At 38.6% G+C, this 24,624-nt stretch overlaps 1 protein-coding gene across 2 annotated transcripts in view; it reads left to right on the forward strand.

The window, feature by feature from the left end:
• TMEM200A (transmembrane protein 200A) overlaps nt 1-24,624 on the forward strand; it is a 52,790-nt gene that overhangs the window by 11,996 nt on the left and 16,170 nt on the right. The gene's annotated exons all lie outside the window — the stretch shown is intronic.

The raw sequence follows: 24,624 nt of genomic DNA on the forward strand, positions 1-24,624 counted from the left end.
GTTAGATATTACAGACTAAGTATTGGAAGATGACAGTCAAAAATTGTCTTTTCCTGCTGTGAGCTCAGGAACACTGTAAAAAGATTGAATTATTCTTGTTTGGTTACTGTTGCTCTGGTAGTGTCTTGAGATCCTGGCTGTGTGAAGTCACAGGCAGATTTCTTATGTATTTCAACAAGGTTAGCATGTCATTCAGTATGTTAGGTAGTCTTGGACCTTGTGCTGGTTCCTACATGGCCCAAAAATGTCAAAAATATTTTCTATGAATGATGCCTTTATTACGAGCCGGCCAAAACAGCTCTCAGCAGCTAGAAGCGCTTTAGTTCAAAGCCATGACAATCAGTTTTTGCTAATAAGCTGCCATCCTGGGAAACCCCTAAAGCCTTCCAGAATGTGCTCTCTGCGAAGATGACACTTTTGTTTATCTAAGCCATGTTAAGGTGGTATTTTTTTGTTGTCATTGTCTTAATGTCCCTGAATATATGCTTTTATCAGCTGGATTTTAAAATGTATGTGTTCTAAATTTCTAAATTATATGAGTAACATGCCTGAAGTAGAATGAACTTTGGAAGTTCAGATATGGAAGGAGAGATTTTTTTCCATCTAATTTCTTTTATTATAATATAATATTATGAACCATATGATAGGTTAATTAAGTTAATCAAGATATTGAGAAGATGTGTAGTTTTCTTCTTAGTGATATTCAAACTCTTAATGGCAACATAATGGGGAAGATGTCTCTTCTAGTCCTGGAGAAACAATTTTTAGAGGACTTTTAGAAATGCCTTAACACAGGCGTTGCATGAATACTTTCATGCTGCAGGCATGAACACTTTGTGGGGCCAGTAAATTTCAGGAGGTGACATGTTCATTCTGAAAAAAAAAAAAAAAAGACCATTCCTGAAAGCCCATATACCTCTCATTTCAAAAATAGTAGTAAAATTTCAGTAACTTTACATCTCCATATGCTTGAGCTGTTAAGACTGGAGTTATAGAAAGGGTTATGTAGATGTGTTGAGAACTTGCTTTCTTCCTTAGGGTTCTGCATCCCTGTTTCCTGGGGTTGGAAACACTAATTTTCTGTGATCTGACCTGCTGCTTTGTATGACATAAGGCTGTGAGAGTAAGAGGTCTATGCCTGGTAAAGCTCCTCTCAGAATACATTTTGATAGCTATTGGCTGCATTTTGAGGAAAACCTATTAAGTTCTTTCATCTACTCAGCAGTATTCATTGATCCAGAAAAAAAACCTTCCTCCCCGGTTCAGATGTGAAAAGAAGCAACTGAGTGTGCACGCTTCCATTGACACAGTCACTGGGGACTGAACTGCCAGACTGAGGTCTTCATTTTCTCAGCCACAGGTCAGAGTTTCAGCAGCTGCCAAGGCAAATTTGGGCTTGCTGTGAATATTGGTGTTTGTGATTCATTAGGCTTAAAGTGTCTTATATGGAAAGGCCTAAGAGCAGCCAGTTGTTAAAGTGGTGTAAAAGCTGTTGCATTCCTGTGCTGGACAGTTTGTACTGTTGCTGTAACTGAAATATCAATGTTAAATCTGTAGTGTATTTCTGAGCTGTTTCACACAGGGTTTTACAAATTAAATTTATACAACAGTATCTACAAATAATGTATCCAGATTGCAATTGTGTTGTTGTGGAAGCACAGGCATAAGAATCTTTCAGTGGGGGGTTTGTTCCTGGCTTTGCTGGAGTTGGTCTGTGACTTTGGACAGCTTGTCTGACCCTGCCTTCCCGGAAATGCATAGAAACCTTGTTCCCATATTATTTTCATCCCTTTGGAGAATATGATTTTTGGTGCCTTCCTCTTCAGTTTGCCTGGCTGCAAAATAGGGATATTTCTGTAGGAAGTATGCCATTCTTACACACCCATGAGGATTTTTTGTGACATTTGAATGACAAGTGCTATGCAAAATCAAATCAGTATTATATACCATGAGTGGAAAGAGCCCTGTGAATGTTGGTACTTGAGCAGAGCCATTAATCCTAGAAGACGTCATGCACCAAAATGTATTGCAAATCAAAATATTGAAACTGCAAATAAAATAACAATTGAAATTGGAAACATTTCTAACAGTGAAAAGAATCAATGTAAGTATATTCTAAGAGCCAAGTCATCTCTGTTAAAATCAAGACTATCTGAAATGAGTAATTCATAGAGGAGTTATAGACTTGATACAGAAATCAGAAATGAATTTCCTGCTTATGTATGCAGAAGAAAATGATCTTTTCTGGTCTAAAATATCCATGCATATACATATTTTTTTTGGCTGAACAGTCAGTGGTAAGTTTGTGGCTAAACAGTGCAATTCTCTAGAGGGATTTAAATTCCATCAAACATATTATTATGAACTGTTTAGTGTAAGCTTGTTATATAGACAGACATAATGGCTCAGCTGTTTACTTTAGGCAGCTCCCTCCAACTGTACAGATAAACACATGGAGATACTGCAGTTCTCCAGCATGCACCTCCTTGGATAAAGTTTATTTTGCACATGCTCAATGTAGTGAATGAAACAAATGTGTTTAAGTAGAAGCAAAATTCTGCAGACACTTCATGCCTCTAATGCACTGTTTGTGTTTGGCAGAAGTAGGATTGGTGTTGGTAAGCCTGGTAAACATTCAGTACCTTTGGTGATGCCTGAGCTAATACGGCAGGGGACATAATTGGATGTCTATTGGATGTGTGATTCAGATATTTCCATATAAGATGGGATAATTGACACAAATCCTGTAGGTACAGGGGCAGCTGTCATGCCACGACTTGTAAGGAGCAAGGTTTATTGTACAATGTGGCATACAAGCAGTTTGGTAATATTCTTCCTCATTTGAACAAAGACTTGAATTATGTGTCTTACATGACATACATGGCTAAATCATTCCATCATTTTCAAAACTGTTTCTTAGTTGAAATAACAGTTTTTATTTTGTCTTCCTTTGCAGTTTATAGGAAAACCAATGTGAATTGCATATGTGATCTAACTTTGGAGATAGTGGTGGAGGGTTTTTCAGCCTACATTATTCCATAGTTCTGTGATTTAAGAATATGTGATTTTGGTTTATGTGCATGTAAGAACGAGTTTGAACACTTTGGGGCCAGGTAGTTGGACAGAGATAGATAGATAGATAGATAGATAGATAGATAGATAGATAGATAGATCGAGTTTGAGCCATTCTAGATGTGAAGCAGTCTATAGACACCTTTACTGACTGTGGAGGTGAGGTTCACTGTCTGTCTTAACACTTCTGTGAAGGTTGTGGCTTCTGTTGAATTCCCTTCCTGAATTTCTGGTTGTGCATTAGCTCAGCAGTTCATCAGGAAAGCCTAAGCCTTACTTCTGGGAATTGAAGGAAAAATAGCTGAAAGTTTGACATTACTTTTTTTTTTTGTCTTAAAATATCTTGTTTGTGGAATATAATTTTTTCCATTACCAGTGATGTCTAATATTGCAAGAAGTTCATCAGTGTTACCTTTCTGATATATTTTTGACAGATGGGGTATTATGTGTGACTTTGGTATTAATTCTGTGCCCTGGCATGACTTCTGACTAGCTGGAGACATCTGCCAGTAAGAGGCAATAATTAACTGCTTGTGTTGTTTGGAAAATGGTACTGGTCAGAAAAATAGTTGGTTGCTAGTGTTGAAGCCTTTGTATGACTAATTGCCAGGCTAATTTTGAACAAAATAAATCTGTGATTGAATATTCAATGATATATTTTATCATCATGATATTTAGTGACAGAGCTTTTGGGTGGCAAGGTCCTGCATTTCCATGAGATTCTGGGGACAAGTCTGACTGGAAGACAGGGAGACACCTTCTCTACTATGGGGCTAAATGTGAAGTTTGCCTGAAGGGGAGGGTGGCACATACAGGACAGTCAGCAAGGATGCTCTTTCTTTCCCTGGAAAAATTGCCCTTTTTGCTGGCTAGCACCTTTGATATTTCTGTTGCTGGAAGGAGACCCAAAAGGAGGAAGTGTCACTGTAAAACTGCCTTTTCTCTTTCTTACAGGCAACTCCTGTTGGTTGAATCTCAGTTACTCTTGTCCACTCTTAAGCTTAAGTGTGGGATTTGGAGATTCTAGCCAAGGAACTGATGAGGATAGATCATTATGACAGCTCTGTTCTTGGTGAGGTGGTGGAAAACCCCATTGGAAGACCTGAGAGAAGCAAGGTTAGACATACCAGTTTTTCCCAAACAGAAATAAAATAGATGACAACGTGGTCTGGCTTCATGTGAATGAAATATGATTTTTAAACACACTTAATCCCTTTAGTATCTCATGCAAATGCTATCTCAAATAAACAGGATAAGGAGGGAATCCATATTTCATAAGCAAAATAATGCTTTGGCTATTTTAACAAAGAAAGTAAAAATTACCAAACACACTGTTGGTGAAGAAATTGGTTTGTCTTGTTTATGGGATAACTAACAAATTGTAAAAGTTTGCACTAGCACCTACTGAGAATACTATGGTGAATTACTGTTGTTTGCAAGGTTAGATCAAAATGTGGGTAAGATTTCTCACTTTGTTACATGTCAAAGCAACCCATGATGTGGTGTCAAAGAATCATCGAGAGTTTGACTGTTCATTTCAGGGGAACCAGAATTTCATTTACGTAATTTAATAACACAAATATCTTGTTTGTTCTAAAATTCTCATTTGCTAGCCAAAATTCTTGGACTTCAACAAATCCCTTGTATTTGCACAGTCTAGAACTGGGCTCAAAGTCTGATTTTCATGATTTAAGATGAGAAAACTTTGTTATTGCCCGGATTCATAACTTTATGTGATTGTGCAGTTTTCTTACTCTTTTTTTCTTACTTCTTTTTTAAAAGAAAAATAATTTATATGAGAAGGTTTGACAGAATATTATGTGAAACATTCCAAATTATCCCCATTCTTAAATATGGTGTCTTGGTTAATAATGGAGGACTGATGTGTTAGTCAGCAAAAATCTATGTTACATAAAGAAAGGTTTTGTGATATATTTTTCTTTAAATGGTATTTTACAATTTTGCACAGAATAGATCATTATTCTTTGTGTGTGTGTGAGATCCTCCTGTAATGTGGCGTGGGGCTCGGGGGTCCGTCTGACCCCCAGCTGCCCCTGCCGTAGGTGTCCAGACAGCGCTGTCTGGGTCCCTCAGGTGAGCTCCCAGCCACAGCCAAACTTAGCGAGCACCTCTGGAGTGATTTCAGCTCTGCTAAATTCAGCTCTCAGTGATTTCTGCTCGGTGCTCACCAGTGCCTTGCAGACACATAGGGATAGAGAGGAGAAGGCTGTATGCAGTTCACAGCAGTGTCCTTTCATTTTAGCTCCTGTGAAGGGGGCAGTGATAACTCTTCTGCCAAACTGGGCCGAGATGGGGGTTGATATAGGGTACAGGGGTGCTGGAAATTGTCCAATGGCCAGGGTTGAGGAGAATATGACCTATAGCCTTACACAGAGATAACAAGGATCTGAATGCAGGAGAGGGGCTTCTTGGGTCCAGTCACTGTGACTAGGCGTTTCTTATCTTAGGAGAGTGACTTGCAGGGCCTCTGCCTGCTGCACTCCTGTTCTTTCATGTTACTGTAGAGCCTGAACAGATCACAGAACTCATGTCCTAGTTATACCAACAATCAGCCTAGAATTTATATGTATGCAAAAAGTTTCAGATTTTCAAATAAGCAGTTAAAAATACAAATGTCACTGTTGCTATATATTTCCCCCCAATCTCATTTAGCAGTCAAGCAACCAGTTTTTGGTGAAGTTTTCACAAAAACATCAGATGCAGTTTCATAAAAGACCTAAGCTATTGAATTCTGTCAAAATTACGAAGAAAAATTTACGAAAAAATAACCAAATAACTGGGTAATTTGGCATTTTAAATGGAATTTGGAAGAGGAAACTATTTCCTTGTAATGTTACAGAATACAGTGTATCACAGGAAAGAAGAGAGGCAGGGCCGTTTTGAATAGTTGTCTTAACAATTCTTGCAGTAGGTGACAGAATCAGCTGGAACTGCTGGGCCAGGTTCTGTCAAGCCATCATGATTCATTCTTGTATGCAGTTTTATGCAATATAAATCACAGACTCAGATCATCTTTTAGAGTAAAATATTTGGAAATAATTTAGATCTACAGCTATCTAGTTAGTTCTGAATTTCATCTTTCCTGCAAACCAAAAGTGTCAGTGCAGAGCGAGGCACAATGAAAATACTGAAGAAGCTCAGTATCTTTGGTGGATTATCTTGAAAAGTATTAGTAGGGAAAATACAAGAATTACCAAAGAATGACATATTTTCATAACCATTTCTTCATTATAATGCTTATGGAAAGAGAGGTGAGTCATATTCTGAATCCATTTTATTTACCAGTGAGCTATGGGAGGTTTCATTATGCTCAGTTTGATTTTAACTGCGAAAGCCCTTCATCTGGAGTATATCTGACTGTAGTGATCATTAGCAATGATTATATTTTAAATTGAGATACTGATGGCAGAGGAAGTGGGAGATTTTACAGAAAAGACATCCAGCAGCCTTGATAAAAGTTTTTAATAAAAGCAGACATAAAAGTTTTTAATAGTGATTAAAAATACACATTCATGGTCTACTTTTATGCAGGTTTCCTGACAATCTAAAGATTTCTATTATAGCATATTATTTAAATATTTTCACAGTTGTATTCTCTAGTCCATCATTTGTGTATTAATGAATGACAAGTCTTTGCAGTCAGAAATATTTTGACTCAATATGCTTCCCCAAAATCTAATGGAAATTATTTATTGTCAAATCATTACAAAATAGTAAGTGGTCTGCAGTGGACCTTTCATAAAGATCTTCCCCTAGAACTGTGCATCTCATATTCCAGTTAATCACGTGTTCATTAGAAATTGAGCTCTGTCAGCTGCACACACAGAGTTATGCTAAAAGATAACTCTGCTTGGATGAATGTGGAGAAAAAGAAGTGGCTCTCAAAATGTGAGGACAGACATGAGGATTCATTTTCTCTTGTATTTTCCCTAGGATTCAGGTTCCTCAGACAAACGGCAATCCTTGGTACTAGTGCCTGAAGGGCAGGGCTATTAGTTTTCATGAGAGCCCTTCAGCTAATAATGAACTGTTCTACACAAAGCTGATTGTATCTGCACATTGCAGTGTCAGAGATTTTGTCAGCTGCTTAACCAGCACCATGCTATCTGGGGAAAACAGCGCCTCTGCAAAAAGAAATAGAAAAGTGATGTTGCATCCAAGGCAGCAGGATGTGCTTTTCTGCTTTCACGGCCCAAGCACACACCATTGCACGGTGCTATCTTTTGGATTTTGCTGTCTGTAGCTCAGAGTTCAGTTTACTGCACTTGTTTGCCTGGTGTTAGTATGTCCAGTGGCTGCAATTCGGGCTGCTCATAAAAGGGGAAGACACTCTTTATGGTCTGCACAGAAGTTCCTGAGTGTCTGTTCAAAGGCTGGACAGCAGAGAATATCCAATGACTGTTGCAAAAGTGCTGTTAATGTTGTAAAATCAAATACTTAATAATACATGCTGGATTTATCTGTAAACTTTCTTGTTTTATCTGAAAGTAATAATTTAGTCACTTTTTATGTGCTGAAAGCTCCACATGCACTGAATATCAGTACATCTGTACTAATATACAGGTAGTCCTTTAGTACACGTATCCATTACATTAGTACAGCTATCTATTAGTACACATATACTGAAAAAAAAAAAAATTTTATTTCTTTCTACTTCTGTAAAACCTATACTGTTGCCGTGCGAGACCGGCTCCGGGCGGGTGCCTGCGGGAGCACGGCGGGAGGACGGGAGAGGCGGCGGCCGCTTTTCCCCTTCGGCTCTGCGAGGCTCAGTTCTAGCGCGGGAACAGATGAAATGGCGACACGGGGCTCAGGTGCAAACATGTGTTTATTGTAGAAGCGTGTTCCCCAAGACCACCGGGGCACCGACCGAGGGTCAGTTATACCCCGTGCCGGGGCAGGGGGGAACATGAGCTGCAGCCAGTGGGACAGAGGGCAGGGGGACAGGGGCAGGGAAATCCTGGGGAGGCAGGAGTGGCTATGGGAAAGGCGGGGGGGGGGGGGGCAGGGACAGACCGCGTGGCGAGGGGGAGTGATAAGGGAACACAGGGTCGAGGGGGAGGGGGAATGGGGGGGGAAGAAGAGAAAATTACAAATCCCACACTATACACTGTGCACCTGTATCATACATTAATGAACTTAACAAGAAATAAAGCTTCTTGACCAAAAATCTGTCTGGTGCTGTACTGAGTAAAACTCCTAAGGCCTTGGAACAAATGAGTGACTTATAAAATAAAAGACAAAGAGAAGTATAGAGTGCTAAGGAAATTAGTGAGACTCTAAAGTGAGTTAGTATTCTCATACAATCCTTATTCTCCCTGTAATGTAGTCTTATTTTACTTGGTTGAATATTATTTTTCATGTGGTCTACTTTATGCTGAACACACATAGCGGACTTCAGTCCTTGCTGTGTCATAAGGTTGCTTTCGATAAAGCCTTTATTGTCACTCTGAAACAGTTTTTGAAGGAAGATGAGGCAATGGTCAGATTATCTATAAATTTCAGAATATCATTTTGATATTCAACATTTTACAGTGACTTTGATAAAACATGAGTTTTTCTGGGTCATCAGCGGAAGTGAGGAAGTAGCCAACCGTGTTTCTCGGATGTGAACACGTATGGTAACATACTGACAGGTTATCTGCCACAGAGAGACCAGGCTTTGTTTCAAGAGAACACTGGGAGCAAGCCAAAATAAGGCTTTTAGAGTTCCGAAGCATATGACAGACCTAGATTAAAAAGATAGTCAGAGAAAATATTTTTCTCTGGTCATACCATACTTAACTGCAGTCAGCTTGCTGAGCATGAAAATACGCTGCTGAATGCACCTTTCAATTAATTTTAATATGAACAACTCCTCAGGATAATTGATGCACTGTAAAAGAAAATTAAAATCTAGGGGAATTTCAGGGGAGTGAAGGTAGTATTACATTTGCTGGAAGCATGTACACAGATGTGCCTGCAGGAAAGAAGAGGCAATATCTGCGTTCTTCACAGTTGCCAGTTAGGTGAGGCAAAGGGCATTTTTTTTTAATTGCATTTACTAAGAAAATAGGAAGGATGTACAGGCAAGGAAATTCAGTACATTAAAGGTATAACAGGGGAAGTACTGATCTCTTCTCTCTGCTGCCCAGTGACAAGACCGGACGGAATGGCCTGAAGTTGTGTCAGGGGAGGTTTAGGTTGGATATCAGGAAAAGGTTCTTCATCCAGAGGATGATTGGGGGTGATTACAGCTGCCAGGGGAAGTGATCACAACACCAGCTTGACAGAGTTCAAGAAATGTTTGGACAATACTTGCAGGCACATGGTGTGACTGTTGGGGAGGGTGCTGTGCAAGGCTGGGAGTTGGACTCAATGATCCTATGGGTCACTTCCAGCTCAGAGCATTCTATGATTTTGTGGTTCTCTTTTGAGATGTGCTTTATTTTTATAGTCTGTGATACTGAAAGGAGCTCATAGGTGCTGATTTTACAGTGTATGCTACTGCTGCTAAAAGCTTAAGAGCTGAACTATTTTCATAAAGTAAAAATGGAAGAAATTTTACACAGCAAATAATTTTCCCCCTTTTTGGCCATGTGTCTCCTATTAATTCCTTATGATTGGTCAAAGTGTCAATTCTACAAATAAACTAAAATACAAGCTTAGAAAATCATACAGCTTATGTGTTTCTTTGATAAGCAAAACTATATGAAATTACACATATAATTAGATCTGCCAGTTTCTGTGGAATGGCAATTTTCCCCTAACTGCCAAGCAGCAAAATGAAAAGCTATGGTATTCTGGCCTCAGCTCTGCAAATTTTTGCCAGTTTTAGCAGACATTTGTCACTCGAAAAGTCACACTGATTTTACTGGAAGGAATTCCAATATTTAGGTGCATCAAAGGCATTTTATTTATGAACAAATTCTTAATCTAGCTTGTAAGATTATAATGTTATTTTGCATACAAGATGCAATAACTGATGAATTTGCTGTAAAATTGTTGTGTTGTTGTGATTCTAAAATAAATAAAGTGCAGATAAGCAGACGTTTACAAATCAGGCTGTCTGTAGAAGTTTATGCTAAATTTATAAACATAAACATACTTCTATCACTATAGAAAAAACAATTCAGGTTCCCATAATTCCTGTGGGTAAATTAAAATGGAACTTTTACTTTTAAAGGTTCTAAAAAGATCAGTGTTTGCAAGTTCCACAATAATGATGATCATATTGTTTAATAAGCCAATTTAATGCTGAAGCCTGAATGGTTAAGAATAAAAAACAAGATCTGACCTCTTAAGATTTAAGAACACCTCCAAATACTCCTAAGCATATAAATAATAAACCGTAGCAGCAATCATCTTGAAAAGCAGCAAGACACACATCAAGAATATCTGAGAAGAAAAAAAAAAAAAATTCTGAATTCCATATAACATTCTGATCCCATTTAATCTGACAGCAACCTCCTGTTGCTTGAACTTAAGATTTAACCTTTTGTCTTTTTGTGTGCTTTCGAAGCACATACAGGCATTCAGATGTCTAGCTGATAAAACAAATTACTTGAAAATTATGCAGAGCATGGGGAAATGAAGGTGAAGCATCTGCAGAAAACCTGGAGAAGTTAACAATAGAATTTGATGGCTTCCATACCTCTTCCTTTCTAACCTTTTTTCTCAACTAAAGATTAATTCATGTAAAACTCCTGTAACTAGGTAACTAAACAAAGTAAAGCCTCATCTAATTTTTATGGGTCACTTTTACTTATAAAAACTTTATCACTATATTTACATTACCACTCTATTTTACTGGGAGGGATAAGATGGATTGCTTTTGTATTTTATTTCAAAATTCTCATCAGTCTTCCAGGACCAGTGAGCTAAGACCATGAATGTGAAGTAATTTTTTTCTTAATGGGAAGCTGGTAGTATGGGTCATGTAAAGAAGGGCTGTTACTTAGGAAGTGTTCATTTGACTGTAGTATTGCAGGCCATATACACATCAGCTTTAAGCAAACAGTTATGAGATGTTATAACCAGCCATTCCATCCAGCAGCTCCAGAGCCTGACAGTTTTTCCTGGTTGCTGGAGCTCAGCCTGAGGTGTCCTAAAACCCAGAGGTCTCATTCGCAGATGATGGACACAGCAGCTGCTTTCCTGTTTAGAGGTTCAACCAGTAGCAAGGCTAAACGGGTAGCCCATGGAGCTAAACAGCCCCATGTCTGCTCAGGCTGCCAGAGACAGGGTACTGTCTTCAACAGCATCCACACACAATGCTTTCAGGAGTGATGTTACAGCCTGGTTCCCTTCCTCCTCTTTGAGTGGTAAGGATTGGCATTCAGTAGTGGAAGTACACGCACTTTTGTGGATCTCCCAAGCATTGGTGTGGCCTCTCTGCCCATCCACCCTCCTGCCTGGATCCCCTTACCCACACCATGGTTCTCTGCTCACCAGCTGGCCCTGCTAGGTGCTGTTGCAAACAGTCCCACAGGTACTTCACACTTGTGGATCCCCAAAAATACCAACATGATCTGTGCTCACCTCATACTCCTGCGAGGTCCCAGAGCTGCTCACTGGCTAGTTCAACTTGAGAATTGTGAGTGAATGCACAGGCATACCTCATGCACACCGCTCAGTTTCTTAATGGCCCATCAATTAGCATCTGGAGGTTTTTGGCATTGTCTCTGTTTATCCCTTGTCTAACAGTTTGTGTCCCTGTGCTTTTGTTTATCACTTCTTTTCTGAGATTTCTATCCTTGTGAAGAGGTCCTTGATTGGATAAAGTTAATGAAGTTGATACTTTCCACATGCCCTACACAAACAGGCTGTGGTGCTGGTGACAGTGACAGCTTGAGCTCTGTAACCTGTTCTCAACCTACCCAAAGGCTGGACAGGCGTCTGGCTAGTTAGACAGAGTTCCTGGTCTCTGACCCCAGTTCAGTGGCAGGTTTTGCAGTGATGGTGTAAGATGTTAGTCCTGCAGCTGTCCATTCCCATGCTTGCCAAAGGCTTCCCTCCATTTCAGAGCAGCAGGTGTGAGCACATGACAACTCCTCGGTTGCTACAGGTCATATTTTGGCATGTAAATAAATCACTAATGAAGATTAACAAAGTGTTTGCATGTTCCATTGCAACTTGCAGTAACTTCGGCCCTGGCACATCTGATTCTGCTGTTCCATAAGGGCACTGCAAGACTGAACTGAGAAGTTTTGGTTGCAGAAGGGCAAAGTGGGCTTCCCCTGGTGGCAGCGCTCAACCCTGCTGAGCTGGAGCTGGAACGTCTTAATTGCTATGAGCTCCAGTCACTGTTTTAATAGCTTTGTAAACATAACTTATCTGTATGTTTCTTAATCTTCATTAGCATTGTATCTTGCTAAATTTTGGTGTGTTTTTATAAATGGTTTTGTTCTGTTTCCTGGATTTTCAGTTGCATATTGTATGGAGTTCAGTGTGAGAAATACTGCAGTAGATTGAAGAGCTGGTTGGTGCCAGCTCCTAGAATTTTTGGCATAACAGATCTCTGTCTCAGATCTTACAACCCTTCCAGTAAAACTGAAATCCAGAATTGTTTCCTAAATAGGGAAAAAAGTTAGAAAGATTGAGGAAAGTGTATGAAGAAAGCACGTAGTGCAGATAGGATGCAGAAGAGCTTGAGGCACAAAGACCCAAGTGCACAATGAGTTAGTGGGACTTGCAATAGTGTATGACTTGTTCTCAAACCTCCTCAAGGATTTTATAATCTGCAGTGTACTATGTGTTGGAAATTGCATTTTTTTAAAGAGATGCTAAGACCCAACTCTTTCATGTGTATCAACAGTAAATAAAATCTTACTTAAATGAGTAGCTCTGGTCTATTCCACTTGAACTGTTTGTAATAGAAGTAATGCATCTTGGCATGTGTAAGTGCCCCAGAACAATTTTTGTGAGCTACTGTAATACTCCTACATTGAACAGACTGTATTTCACAGTAGGATTTCTCCTGCAGTGTGGTGATATCCCTGATGAGTCACAGCAACAGCATCTAGTCCAGCAAAATACTTATTATGGCAAGCATGGCTGCAACTATAGGCAGCAAATCTCTGTCCTGTGATCAAGAACATGGCTGCATTTCAGCTCAAGGTTGATGCCATGTCTGTTTTAATTCCTTTGTTACAGGGGAAAGATTTTTTAGCCTGTCTTCCTTTGTTGGGCTGGGGTTCTTTTTCCCTAGCTCAGCAGATATCCTGAGAGAATGTAGACCACAGGTCTGTAATGCAGCTGTGAATTTTTATGACAGCATGGCAACAGATGTTCTGTATTTGAATTCATTTTCGGATGCTACTATTTTGATAAACAGCATTCAGGGACTTTTTACTTTGTTGCCTAAGTGTTTTCTAATTTGGCATTATGGAGTGGAATGTTGAATTCTGAGACTAGAGAAAATGATAAGTTATGAGCTGTGTTATCACCAACACAGATGAACTGAATAAGTGAACAATATGAACATTTGTGGGAAAATAACTGTATATTTCAAAAATTCAATGAGCACCAGGAAAACAAATGTTTTCAGAGACAGACGTCTCATTCATTAGATTTTAGGGCTGATCCAAGGTTATTGTATGGATGCTTTCTTCCTGTGAGTAAAAGCTTCATACTGAGCTTTTTGTTTCTTCTGATTTCTTCTTTAATTTTTTTCTGATCGGGTATACTTGCTGTTGCACTGCAGAGATCTTACTTAATTTCTCATAGCACTTCCCACAGTTACATGTGAATGAAACAATTTCTATGTGAAGGAAATCAGCTATCTTGGGAACTGCTAAAGGTTTCCTAACAGGGAGTGTAGGGAGTGCAGGATTCAGACAAAATCAGCATGGAGGACCTGGACCCATCTGTGGAAGATCTGCTTCATAGCTTAAGTGTGCCTGTTTAAGACATCTGGCTGCTAAAGTAACAGACATGGAGATTTAAGGAATTACTTGATGGACACATAATGGTGATGGGAGAAAGATTCGATCACTCCCAGATCTGCCTTCTGGAGCTGACATGAGACTTGCCATTGACTTTCTGTAGCAATGCATTACAGCTCTATGGAGTTTGGAGATCTGATCTTACTGTGGGATGAGAACAATTGGATTTGGCCTTGAGAAGTTAAGAAGTTTGCTGCAATGTCTGGGCATCTCTATGAAATTGTTCTGACATACAGTAAAGAAATTTCAACTATGTGGTTTTTTATTTTGGTTTCTTTCCCCTCTCCTGCTATAATTTTTCCTCACAACTTTGTCTTCTAAAATTAATTATTTTCAGCTTTAAAAGATGGTTCATTTGGCTGCTGAATTTCTAATTGTGGCTTTTGGCATGTGAATTTTGGAATTAATTGAAAGTTAATGAGGCTGGGTCTGTGAATAACTTCTAAGACGCTTATGGAAGATGAGGAAAAAGGTTTGTGTAAATTCAACAGGAGGTTGCATTGAAAATGTTTAGGTATCTACAAACATCAGAAATTGGAAAATCTGTGATGTGGGATATGAATATTTGACTAGGTAAAATATGGCTGCTAAGGCATGCCCTCTGCTTTTAGTCTTTCCTAGACATTTTGACAGGAAACTGGAATTTGGCATTTGCCTTTTGGCGGGTGGCATCATGCAGTAATCATAAAGTCTTTTCCCAGGAGACAAACATTTTATTTTTCTTTGTCATTTTTAAGGCTGGCTGTTAGGACGGTGCAAATAGTTGTGAAGTGCTTTTAGCTTCAATATGTATTATTTGTGTATTAAAGAGTAGTAGGGGAGACAATGGACAGTAGAAATCAGTGCTTAATGTGAGTTTCAAATGCTGGACTTCTGAATGCTCCCGAATATGTTAACACATGTATTTCTATTTTCTATATTGCTGTATAATAAATCTCTGTTAAAAAACAGTCTAAATGACCACATTAAAAAGAGAACCTGCTGTACAAAAATATTGGCAGATACACAAAGTTAAGAAAAAATAAAATGTGTCCTTTGGCTAGTTGCTCTCATTTGTTCCTGCAACAAGTAAAACAAGGAGTAGAAAATACTTGAAAGTTTGTTTTATTTTAACTAGCTATATATGAATTCTAAGCATGGATTCAAAACTTCATCAAGGTGTTGGCCTTGCTGTGAGTTGGAAGATTCATGTGTAGGCCTGAGGATGCAGTGTAACCAACTTCCTCTCTTGATGATGTATTTGTAACGATATGGGATGTGGGGGGACTGAGGGAAACATGGGAGTTGTGGGAATGTGAGTTTAGCCATGACCTTTCACCTGTGATGAGCAATGGCATCTGTTGCCACCATCTGTTCTGTTTCTCTGCTTATCTTCCTATGTGTAATACCAGGCAGGGAACCCTAAAAAGGGGGAATAGGGGTCACTTCAATGAAAGTAAAATGAATGCTGTTCAGAACTCCCCAGGCAACAGTTGGAAGGATATGTGTGGTCTTTGCCTGGCAGAGAGGAAGATGCAACAGGATGCTGAAAATGTGATTAATATCCTGCAAGGAAGTTTTCCTAACTGAGCTTCTATCCAGGAGAAGTACTATGTTGTCTGACAAAATACTGTAGTGAAAATAAAGTTCAGAAACTCCATCACCCGTAGAGAATATCCATTTTAAATCAGCTTCCTGATTTAAAATAGCTTTGCAGCTACTGTTTAAAAATTCGTTGATAGAACCGGCAAGCAGGAATATGTAAAAGTTTTGGCAACCAATAGTAGATTTCAGAGAGAGAACAATGGGATATATTAAGGGAAAATAACTGCTTGCTGCAATAAACATATTAAACTTTTCTAATAAAACTACTTGATTTGGGCAGCAGTTTTTTAGCTCTTGGCAGGCTTGTAGGATGTTGTGTAGCAAAGACAAGAATTTGGAAAACCTCAGGAGACAAGCCTGGCTGCAGTCTGTGACAGCTGGTAATATATGAATCTAAAAATGGTGTGAGTATTGTTTAAAAGTTTCTTATGAGCAACATAATTTGTGGAGATTAGAATCACATTTTATAAATAGATTTTTTTTAAAATCAGATGAATTTCAGTTTACATGAAGTGTGTCTTTCTTTTGACAGAAGTTGTGTGATTTGTGACTCATTCTGTACCTGAAATATTTTGGTTAAAGAAATCACTTTTACATGTGAAACATTTAATTCCAACTCATATTATTGACAATAACATGAAAGAAGGGTTGCTGCAAAGTTTCTTTTCATCATGTTTTTATTTAATCATTATTGGAAATTAGAAATAGGATGGAGCCAAAATAGAGGATATGCTACATGTATATCAGAACAGCAGTTTTGCTAATTAAAACTGTTTGCAGAAGATGCAGTAGAGATTAAAAAACTCACGATCCTTCTATGGGCATCCATGCCACATTCAGCCGACAGGTTTGGCTAAAGTAATAAAAATTGAAAACAAAAGTTGAAACAACCAAAATATTTTTTGAGTGTTTGGAAAGTGAAACTTTTTTTTTCCCCCTCACAAAAGGATGTATTTAGTCAAAATTTGCTCTGAAAATTTACTTTTTAAACTGGTAATGACACACAGAATAAAATGTTGTTTGACCCAGAACTAGTTTTGCTTGCTTAAGATTTTGCTGAGAAAGTGAAAAGCTATTTATACTCACATCTAAACAATTCTCTGTATTGTTACATTTTTTGCAATCACTCCTGGGGTACCAGGCCTGGGCAACTAAAAATTCAGGACGCTGAGTTGGTGCATAAGTTGCTGGATGTCCTCTAGAAATAATAATATTTTATTATAGAAAGCTAGCACCGTTAGAAAAATTTTCTTCTTGCATGCTACATTTTCTCATTTTCCATGTGGTGTTCCTTACATTTTTGTAGCTTCCAAAATATGGTAGTGTGTGTGAAAGGAGTGTGTCACAATATCCACACAAAAATCTTTTAATTGACAAGTGAAAATATCTCCTTGTATAAGTCAGTGCAAATTTTGCAATTCATGAGAGTAATTAGGAGTTCATGCAGTGCTGTTAAAGCCATCTTGATTTTTGTGACTCAGCCATCATACCTGATTTATTGTTTTTCAGTCATGTATCAGAATTTGAGATTACATTCCATAACTGTGGAATGAAAAACTGTTTTGGCAATAATGTGAGAAGTCTTGGAAAGATGAAACAATTAGAAATGGAATGAAAAGACCTATCTTTGCTCCATACTGAGAGGACACATCTGTAAATCTGTGTTCTCAAAATTCAAGATCTCCTCACCAGTGTAGTCATTTGGCTTCATAATACTATTTCTTGTGAGAGGAGCAGCTTAATATCACAGATTCACAAATTCACAGAATATTTTAAGTTGGAAGGGACCAACAAGGATCATTGAGTCAAACTCTTTAAGTATATGGCCCTTATCCTTTAATATAATTTTGTATTCCTTGCACATCTAAAACTTCTACAGAAGCCAATCATAGTTTCATATGCAGTTTAAAAAAGTAGGACCTGAACTATACATGTAGGTGATTTTTTTTTCTAATTTAGTTTAAATAAATTATGTTAAATGTAATCCCAAAGACATTCCCAGAACAAATTTTACTTGCCTTACAAATGCAAAGTTTTTGTTGAGAATTGGGCACCAATAAGAGTAGCATTTGCTTAGCCATAAATCTTTGAAAAATCTTCTGATAAACATCAGGTAATTTTAGAGATAAAGAAAAGAGAAAAGGAGAGAGAAAAATTGTCTCAATTTCTCCGCCTTCTATTTGGAGATAATTAAGTTCAGAGGATCTGAAGGAACATTGACTGTGTTCCAGGATAGCCTCCACACCAGAAAATGAAATTAATCAGTCATTGCCATATTAAGTGAAAATGAATTAGTTGCAGACAAAACACTGTACTTTCATTAGTCATGTCAGATGCAAATGTGAAGATATATATCTTTGCATAAATGTTCACAGATAAACAATATAATTAAATTCACTATTGAAACAAACTAATTACATTCATTGCTGTTATGCAACAGATCTTCTCTTAAGAGTAAGCAGTAGGTTCTTTATCTGTGTTTTGTCTTTGATGATAGGAGAATTTAATTTTTGTTAATTTGGGGTGCCTGGATGCAGGCAGCGACTCAGGAAGACATCTGTGTTTATGCTTAGCACACACAGTCTATCTAAATCTCACTGGCTGAAAGTTTTTCTTTTGTTTTAGTAATGTATCCCTGAGAAGTACAGTATGCAATCTGATCTCACAGTTTTAGAACTGTCCCTCAAGATGGTTCCAATAAAACTGCTTTTGTCCAATGACTGGAAGTAAAACAAAACTTACGCTTTACATATTTTCAAGGAATTTTACTAATTAGTGTCAAAAAGCAACCTTCACTGAGCATTTGCTTTAATTTCTGAACTAGTAATTAGTAACAAAACACTTAAAAAGCACCTGTTAACTAAAAATTATTCAGAATTGAGAATAATTGAATTGAGAGAATGCAAAGTATGTGAGTGGTGGTGATGTACACAACCTGTTGGGCAAGAGTTGTGGACTCCTGCACAGCTTGGAAAAGAACAGTGGATCACAGCGTGTCTGCCCCACAGAGAGCACAGTCTAACATACACATCTTCAGATACCCTTCAGTCATAGAATTGTTTAGGTTGGAAAAGACCTTTTAAGATCATCCGACCAAGAGTCCAGCTATCTGCCAAGTCCACTACTAAACCATGACCTTAACTGCTCCATCTGCACATCTTTTAAATACCTCCAGAGATGGTGACTCAGCCACTTCCCTCAGTAGTCTTGTCTGACTACCCTCTTGGTGAAGATGTTTTTCCTAATATCTAATGTAAAGCTTTCCTGATGCAGCTTGAGGCCTTTTCCTCTCATTCTGCCCTTGTTACATGGGAGAAGAGGCCGACCCCCAGCATGGTACATCCTTCCTTTCAGGGGGTGATGAGGTCACCCCTGAGACTCCTGTTCTCCCGGCTAAAATCCCCAACTCTCTAAGCCGCTCCACTTAAGACTGACTTGTGCTCTTCAGGACTCCATTTACGTTGTTTGACAGCAGCTGGGGGTAGAAGGCTCTGAGAAACAGGTAGAATGGCAGTAAGAGAATTTTGTAAGAATGGGATTAATCCCTAGATTTTAGATTGGCTTTAAGAACAGCATTAAAGAGAGAGTATTTTTTAAATAATGAAAGAAACATTTTCACTCAATTGAGGAAACCCTACAAGGAGTGGCTGAGGTAATTTTGTTCAGCCTGGAGGAGACTGAAGGGAGACCTCAGTGTAGGCTTCAAAATCCTTATATGAGGGGAGGCAGAGGGACAGGCACCAATCTCTTCACTCTCATGACCAGTGGCAGGACCCGAGAGAATGGGCTGAAGTTGTGCCAGAGGAGGTTTAGGCTGGGTATTAGGAAAAGATTCTTCACCCAGAGGGTGGCTGGGCACTGGAACAGGCTCCCCAAAGCAGTGGTCACGGCTCCAGCCTGACAGAGTTCAAGAAGGGTTTGGACAATGCTCTCGGGCACAGGGTGTGACTCCTGGGGGTGTCCTGTGCAGGGACAGGAGTTGGACTCAGTGATTCTTGTCAATGATTCAAGGGTCTGTTCCAAATAAGGATGTGCTGTGATTCTCTATTTGTAGAAGTTATTCTGAATGTTGACATGATACAAAGCATAGGTTTCTTTTAAATTTTGTATAGAGAAAGAACAAAATGATTTCTGAGCAGTTGAATATTAAATGTAATATGTGAAGTGATTCCTATGAAGAGGACTGTGTTGAGAGGCCAGCCTCAGTGTTTCAGTAAGGCAGACTGTTTAGGCAAATAAAAACTTAATATAATTTCTTTACACTATTAATATGTTTATTTTCTGTTTGCATAAACAAATCAGTCTTGAATGCGTGGTCATATTTAATAATGTAGCACTTGTGTAATCATTTGATGATCATTTGATGCTAAGTCCACAAATTACGTATACTGCTGACAAGAGAGAGCTTTTGAATAAACTATCGCTGCTGCCTGTATATGATAGCATACATTGTAATAAATACTCTTTTCTATGTACATTTATGATATATTATTATTTTACCCCCTCCACTGTAATTTTCAATAGTAAACTTCTTCAGAAGTTCACAGGTGGTCTGTGAACTACAAGGAGGCATTTTTTCAAAGAGCAAAATTGAAAGTCTTCATAATTTGATCCTTTCAGCAAAATACTGGTAAATCTTTGATAGCAATTTTACTAACATCTTATATATTAATAGGCTTGTTTTTTATACACACAAACACGCCTTCTTGATATATAAAGCCTACTGTAATTTAAAGGAGGAACTACTGAATTTATGCATAATTTAACATATTTTAAATATGCTTTTTATATACAACTCAAGATCCCAAGCAGACTGGACTGCTGAAATAAAGAGTGAAAAATGCAAAGATTTTGACAAAATAATGACAAGGTGATTCCTATAAACACATTAGGGAAGTGAACAGTATAACCTCTGTATTCTTGTTGGATATGTTTTTTCTTCTTTTTGCATTGACAAAGACTATTAGGCAGTAAAGCCCTATTGATCTAGAGATAGCGAAGGTGGGAATTCATCAGTTAAAAGCTTGTCTGAAAATCTAAAATCCTAGTCTTTATAAAACTAACATATGGGGAGAATAAGGCAGAAATGAGGAAGGAACAGCTGCCCTAGGGAAACAGTTACAACTTAATTTCTTGATGATTAGTAAATAGGAATTTGAAGACTGTGTTGTAGGGTCAGAGAAAAAGAGCCATGGCCCAGGTAACAGATTGAATATGGGAAGATATAATGCTCAGATGCTTAAAGAGGAACTTTTCTGTCATTGTAAATTCAGACCCTAAGGGCCTACTCTCAAAACCTCATAAGTAATTTGGGAACTCAGTTTCCATTTTGAATGAAGATTCCCAGGTAATTTCTGAAAAAGGTTCTGAACCACTTTTCAAAATTTTGGCCTCAGCTTTCTTATGCATTAATTGCTCCATAAAGAGGAAATAGATATTCAACTTTAAGAAATTGTTAAATTCTACTGGTGATAATCTGATGATGATGCCATTTTTATATCTGTATTCCTGAACATGACTTTGATGTGATATTGACTAAGAGTAGGTTTTGGTATGGAGGGACCTGGTTATGATTTTACAGTAAGAATCATGAGTCAGTACTTTTTAGCTCAGAATAGCATCTCTTTCTTACTGCTTCCACAAGCCAGTAGAGTTGGCACTGAATGGATTTAATCTACTTACTTTATCCATGAAATAAAGGTTCTTAACAATTGAGTTGTGATGCAACCACATGTGCTGTCAAGAGAAAAGGATAAGAATAAAGATGTTGTGAAGAATATATTCCTTTTGCAGCCTATACAAATCTAAATCTGTAAATCCTTCCTCAAAACACAGGTCGAGTTCCTGTCTGCCCTCCCTTTGCCTTGTTCTTACTGCCCCTCTTCCTTTTACAGCAACAGGTTTCAGTGAAGTACACTAAGCTGATGTGGGGCATGTGTTAATCAGTGGTAAATCAGGGATGCAAATTATGAACAGCACTCATTGTGAAGGAATGGGAATAGATAAACATATCCTGCACTGCAGAAAATCAGAACAGGATTGGATTAATCAGCACAGCATGTATTAGGAGGAGGCCAGGCCAAGCCCTTTTCATTTGAATTTCAGCTTGTCACAGCTCTCCAAGCCAGAGTGTCTGTAATTAAATCCAAAAAAATCAATGTTAATGCTCAGCTGGGTCACACGGCTCAAATCAAATGATAATCAGGAAATGCTGGAAAATTGAAGGTTTCATACAAATATTCTGTGGGCTATACTGCACTTCACCAATGTTCTTCAGTACTGTTTTTTCAGAACAAGTGTTACTTGGTGGTGTGATGCAATGAGAGCTGTTTGACACTTACCGAGAACAGGTGTCACTATGCTTATTTGTGAGTGTATTAACAGTAGAATAGAATAGAATAGAATAGAATAGAATAGAATAGAATAGAATAGAATAGAATAGAATAGAATAGAATAGAATAGAATAGAGAAGGAGTGTGGTGTTGTAGCATGCATGAATTGTTGCATCTTGTATGGATTGCACATATTCAAGCAGGATGGCACATTGGTACCTCAATTTCTGGCCAACTCTCAGTGCTTGCAGGACTTGTGGCTTTTAGAGTGACATGGATGTCCCAGCAACTCTGAAAGCAGTTTATGTGATGCCATGGTCCTGCTTTAGGAGTTGCATGACCAATATCATACCTCAGATGAAAAGAAAATTACAATCTTCTTACAGATACTGATCCTCTGCGAGCAGGATCAGATGGAGTATTTATGGCATCAAGGGATGATGATGATGATGATGCCATAACATTTGTTAATGATTAATGACTTGTTGGAATGAGTCCAGACGAGGCTGCAAACATGGTCAGAGGGTTGGAGCAGCTCTCCAGTAAATGCAGGCTGAGAGAATAGAAGGCTCTCAGAGACCTTGTAGCACCATCAGTGCCTAAAGAGAGCCTACAGGAGAGCAGAAGAGGGACTATTTACAAGGGCATGGAGTGATAGGGCAAGGGGAAATTGCTTTAAACTGAAAGAGGATGGGTTTAGATTAGATATAAGGTAGAGATTACTTACTATGAGGATGGTGATGCTCTGGAACTGGTTGTTCAGAGAAGTTGTAGATTCACCATCCCTGGAAGTGTTCAAAGCTGGGTTGGACGAGACTTTGAGTACCCTAATCTACTGCAAAGTGTCTCTGTCCACAGCAGAGTGGTCGGAGCTAGAAGATCTTGAAGGTTTCTTCAGCCTAAACTGTTCTGTCAATCTTTGATGATAACAAAAATGCTCTTTACTCACACTTCAGTAATGATTTCAATACAACTGAGAGTATTTTATCAAGAAAGGTTCTTCCATGCAAGGGAGTCTTCTCTGGGAAGACCTATGAGCTGGAGAAGCAGTAATTTCTTCCAGGCTACTTTAGAGATCTGTCTCACTAGTCCCAAAGCAGGCGGATGCATCTGGGTTTGTCTTCTAAGATCCTGGATCCATATAATGTGCATGCACAAATTTCCTGCAAAATGCGTACATTATTTTGCTGCTCAGATGGGGATTTTCCAGGCTAGATTTCTGGATCTGTATGTCGATTATGAACTGAAAAGTTAGGAAGAGTACACAGCAGTTGGGTTTGTGTTTGGATATTTAAGTCAGCTTAAATAAAGCAGTTCCTAGTATTGTCTCCCTCCTTTCTGCATGTCTGACAGTGATGAGCTGAATGTTGTGCTCCTGTTATGGCAAAGGCATGTAATAACAGCCTTTGGGAAACCATCAGGGTCAATTATTGTCACTGACTATGCCTAGGATAGCGAAGGCTCCTTTTGTCTGAGTGGCACAAGACTGCCACATGTTATCAGTAAGCATGTAATAGAGGTCTACTACACAAGCATCTTTCCGTAGCTTGGAAGATATGACTTGGAACTATATGGAAGTGTCCATGTGAAAAATCTAGACACAGCTTTTAGCCAATCTTAAGTGCTCAGGGTGTTTGTTCATGGTTGCAGTTTGCAGCAGGATCCTTCAAAGATACTGAATAATTGCAACAAATAGACTTTTGCCAATATTAACAACAAAAATACCAAATGGTCTATCCTGTTGTCTGGCAGTAAAGAAATTATATTTCAAATTATGTAGTAGGCAACTTCTGAATTTAGCTACCACAGAAATGTTGAGTGCCCTCTGTTCTGACCCATTCTTTCACCCACTCATCAGCTCAGCTGTGAAAAATTGCCAAAGGCTTGTGTTGAACCTTTTCTCAAATTCACAGTTATTTGAAAGGCAGAAGCATCAGAGTTTTCAGGAACCCTGTATGCTCTCAGCTGGGATGTGCCTCTCTTCCAACCACACCCTGGGATGTCAAGGCAGCCTGAGAACCCACATGCATGTGTTTCAGGGCAACCTGGTGGTGTGTCTGGGGCTGGGGCACTTATGACCCACTCTGTCTTATGGTGGCTGTGCTAGTTGGCTGTACTGAACAAGCATGGAACAGTCCATGACTTCTGAGAGGACTGCAGCAAGCCTTCTTGCTTCTTGCTGGTGTCTTACTGATGCCCTAGGATAAGGAAAATGAAAGAGTAAAGGAGAAGTCTAAATGAGAAGTCTAAATAGAGCACCAGTGAAGTGATTATTTTGGCCTCTGGGCAAGTGATGGTAGATTCTTTCTATAGAGAAAGAATAGTGATGTGATGTGAAAGGAAAAGGAAAATCTTGTTCTGTAAAATCCTGTCCTCCAGCTGAACCTGGAGGATGTGATCAGCTGCCAAATCTGCCAGAAGCTGCAAGTGTATCTGACTAGTTAACTCCCACAGATCTTACATATTTCCTACAAATCAAACAGTTCTCATAACCAGATGCTTTTTTTACTTTCCCTTTTGATTTTATTATCATCTGCCATGTTTTTTTCATTGCTTGCATAGGTATCTTTGTTGGTTTGATTTTTTTCCGTGATTTCTAGCATGTTTGCATTTGTTATTTTAATTTTTTTGGCATTTACCTTGGTTAAATTACATTCTATCCCTGACATTCCAGGCTGTTTGCGCATAGT

This window comes from Taeniopygia guttata, chromosome 3 (assembly GCF_048771995.1).
Source record: "Taeniopygia guttata chromosome 3, bTaeGut7.mat, whole genome shotgun sequence".
Taxonomy (NCBI): domain Eukaryota; kingdom Metazoa; phylum Chordata; class Aves; order Passeriformes; family Estrildidae; genus Taeniopygia; species Taeniopygia guttata.